This window comes from Salvelinus sp. IW2-2015, unplaced genomic scaffold (assembly GCF_002910315.2).
Source record: "Salvelinus sp. IW2-2015 unplaced genomic scaffold, ASM291031v2 Un_scaffold2974, whole genome shotgun sequence".
Taxonomy (NCBI): domain Eukaryota; kingdom Metazoa; phylum Chordata; class Actinopteri; order Salmoniformes; family Salmonidae; genus Salvelinus; species Salvelinus sp. IW2-2015.
Genome location: NW_019944269.1, coordinates 13455 through 18187, shown reverse-complemented (window position 1 = coordinate 18187; position 4733 = coordinate 13455).

Below are 4733 nucleotides of genomic sequence, written 5' to 3'. Positions count from 1 at the left end.
TAGACAAGACCACTATCTAACTAATTATTACTACTCAGACTATCTAGACAAGACCACTATCTAACTAATTATTACTACTCAGACTATCTAGACAATACAACTATCTAACTAATTATTACTACTCAGACTATCTAGACAAGACCACTATCTAACTAATTATTACTACTCAGACTATCTAGACAATACTCCCATAAGTCTTTGGGTGAACTGCCATATGTCTGTGGGCATGGCGTTGGGTAGTGGATTTGGTTTTGAGGTAGCGCTTTACAGTAGACCTACAGGGTCTGGGACCAAGGTCTATGTCTTAAAGTGGGATGGAGAGGAGGACACAGAGTGTGATCGTGAGTGCCCAGTCACATCCCTCTCTCTGAGCCCAATTAAACACTGAGATATAAAGAACATCAGCACCATCATGAGATATACAACATAACACAACTACAGCCTACGGGTATAACTCAAGTTAAAAATCTGACCGTTAAAAATATCCTGCATATGATATTACACCACCCATATGATATTACACCACCCATATGATATTGTTACACCACCCATATTATATTACAACACAACCCATAGTGTATTACCCGACCACCCATATGATATTACACCACCCATAGGATATTACAACTCAACCCATATGATATTACCCAACCACCCATATGAAATTACACCACCCATATGATATTACTATACCACCCATATATGATATTACCCGACCACCCATATGATATTACACCACCCATATTATATTACAACACCCATATTATATTACAACACAATCCATATGATATTACCCGACCACCCATATGATATTACACCACCCACATGATATTACACCACCCATATGATATTACTACACCACCCATATGATATTACACCATCCATATGATATTACTACACCACCCATATTATATTACAACACAACCCATATGATTTTACCCGACCACCCTTGTGATATTACACCACCCATATGATATTACACATCCATATGATATCACACCACCCATATGATATTACAACACCACCCATATTATATTACAACACAACCCATATGATATTACTTCACCACCCATATAATAATACCCAACTACCCATATGATATTACTGTACCACCCATATGATATTACCACACCCATAGGATATTACAGCATCACCCATATGATATTACTACACCACCCATATGATATTACAGCACCACCCATATGATATTACCCGACCACCCATATGAAATACTTCAGCACCCATATGATATATTACCAGCACCACCCATATGATATTACTACACCACCCATATGATATTACAGCACCACCCATATGATATTACTACACCACCCATATGATATTACTACACCACCCATATGATATTACAGCACCACCCATATGATATTACTACACCCACCCATATGATATTACTACACCACCCATATGATATTACAGCACCACCCATATGATATTACTGCACACCCATATGATATTACTACACCACCCATATGATATTACCACACCACCCATATGATATATACAACACCACCCATATGATATTACAAGCACCACCCATATGATATTTACTACAACCACCCATATGATATTACTACACCACCCATATTGATATTTACAACACAACCCATATTATATTACAGCACCACCCATGATATTACTACACCACCCATATGATATTACAAGCACCACCCATATGATATTACTACACCACCCATATGATATTATTGCGCCCATATACGCAGTGCTCATTTAGTGTACCAGACAAAATATTCACAGAACTTAATTTAATCTATGAGTTAGAAAATACTTCCTAGTACAAACTGCACTGCACTCAGTACCTTTCACCTATGAGCTATTCTCTTCTTGTCCACAGTCACAGACAGATATGAAGGTTACAGGTGGACATATTTGTGACTATCATGCAGAGGATGAGGTTCGTTGGAAAGCAGAAAACAGTAATACTGCTGGATGAATCCCTTTGTTAAAATGGGTTTTCAAGTTGAATGCCATTGTTAAAATGGATGTTCGGTTGAATCCCATTGTTAAAATGGGTGTTTCAAGTTGAATCCCTTGTTAAAATGGATGTTTCGGTTGAATCCCATTGTTAAAATTGGTGTTTCCGGTTGAATCCCATTGTTAAAATGGGTGTATCAGGTTGAATCCCATTTTTAATATGGGTGTATCAGGTTGAATCCCATTGTTAATATGGATGTTTCAGGTTGAATCTCATTGTATATATGGGTGTTTCAGGTTGAATCCCATTGTTAAAATGGGTGTTTCAAGTTGAATCCCTTTGTTAAAATGGATGTTTCAGGTTGAATCCCATTGTTAAAATGGGTGTTTCAGGTTGAATCCCATTGTTAAAATGGGTGTATCAGGTTGAATCCCATTTTTAATATGGGTGTATCAGGTTGAATCCCATTTTAATATGGGTGTATCAGGTTGAATCCCATTTTTAATATGGATGTTTCAGGTTGAATCTCATTGTATATAATGGGTGTTTCAGGTTGAATCCCATTGTTAAAATGGGTGTTTCAGGTTGAATCCCTTTGTTTATATGAACATGCTTACAGCACTGCTGTCTTGGGTTAAACCACTTCCTGTTCAGTCCTTTACATGTGGCTGCTTGTTGATGCTGTTAGGTAGCTCGACTCTCCAAGTGTACGTCTCTTATGTCTAGGTTATGTACTCCCATGAGTAAATGTTCAATGTATTGTTTACCTGTGTGTTCTGCCCTGGGAGCAGCTAAGTCAGACAAGCTGCCCCACAGTTGCTCAGCTACAGTAGCAGCATGCAGGCAGGCTCTTGGAAAGCTTCTCACTTAGATCCAAAATGTCAGTCGCAGGGAGCCAGTCTCAGGCAGATGTTTTGTACACACGGTAGGCAGGCTACAGTACATGTACGTGCTGGATAGGGAACCTAAGTGGGCTAGCGTTAGCCTAGCGTTAGCAGCATCCTGCTCTGCTCTCTGGCATGGCTCCGGAGACTGCTGATAAGTCTGGCATGGCTCCGGAGACTCCAGCTGATAACATTGTGATGTCATCAGTATGCTCGAACGTCTCGATGAGGAATGAGGGACAGCACAATGTGTTTCTGTGTGAGTACCAGGTACCTGTTTGTAACGGTGTGTGTGTACATCTTCTGGGGAACTGTGTCTGAGGGAATGTGTGTGTAAAGAAGGCTTGTTGCTGTTTTTATCAGGTTCTGGTTTGACCTCTAGCTTGCACACAACTGTTGTTATTCCAGCGAGGGATGCCGGGTGTGTGTGTGTGTGTGTGTGTGTGTGTGTGTGTGTGTGTGTGTGTGTGTGTGTGTGTGTGTGTGTGTGCTGCGCTGCTAGACTAAAGGTCATTGGACCGATGCCAAGTATAGACACAACTGGAGATGCCCGTCACGCCACTTAGAAGACACTTTTAATGCCAAGCAACTTACATTGCAGAGAGTTCAGACATTTTGTAGTATGCGTATGTGATCTCTGCGAGCATTGAATCCATGACCTTGCTAGCACCCTGCTCTTATCAAGTGGCCCTTCTTATTAAATATACAATTCTGCCATTAACAGTCAGTGGTAGAGTTTATTGTTAACCTTTTATTTCTGTATTATATTTCCTGTTTCTCTGTCTGTGTAGGCTCTTTGTGCACCACAAGTGTAGCAGGTAGCCTAGCGGTTAGAGCGCTGGGACAGCAACCCAAAAGGTTGCTTGTTTGAATCTCCAAGCCGGCAAGGTGGAAAAATCTGCCGTTCTGCCCTTGAGCAAGGTAGTTAACCCCTAGAACACCTGCTCTCTGGGCGCTGATGACATGGATTAAGGCAGCACCCCGAACCTCTCTGATTCAGAGGGCAGGCATTCAGTTGTGCAACTGACTAGGTATCTCCTTTCCTCACCTAGTGTTTGAACATTGTTGTCTTTTCTTAAAGCATCTGCAGAGTCCGTTATCAACAATTACATGTTCCCTCTTTTTTTTCATGCCCCCATGCTTACAGAACTGTGTATGTGTGTAATGTGTTGTGTGTGTGTGTGGTGTGTGTGTGTTGGTGTGTGTGTGTGGTGTGTGTGTGTGTGTGTGTGTGTGTGTGTGTGTGTGTGGTGTGTGTGTGTGTGTGTGGTGGTGTGTGTGTGTGTGTTTCTGTACTGTCTGTGTTAATGTACAGTATGTGCCCATATGTGTCTCTGCCCGCTTTCTCTCTCTCTCTCTCTCCGTCTCCAAATGCGTGTTTTGAGTTATCTAATCCTCTTTGACCACAATCAGCCCCCTTGTTGTTCCGGTGGGGACTGGGGGCTTTTCTAGGTACAGATAGAGAGACCAGCCTAACACTGGTCTCTTTGTATGGAAACACCATGGATATCAGCCTAAACACTGGTGTCTTTATACGAAACCACCAGGGATATCAGCCTGAACACTGCTCTCTTTATACCGAAACACCAGGGATATCAGCCTAAACACTGGTCTCTTTATACAGAAACACCAGGGATATCAGCCTAAACACTGGTGTCTTTATACAGAAAACCAGAGATATCAGCCTGAACACTGCTCTCTTTATACAGAACACAGGGATATCAGCCTAAACACTGGTGTCTTTATACAGAAACACCAGGGATATCAGCCTTAACACTGGTCTCTTTATACAGAAACACCAGGGATATCAGCCTTAACACTGGTCTCTTTATACAGAACACCAGGGATATCAGCCTAAACACTGGTGTCTTTATACAGAAACACCAGGGATATAG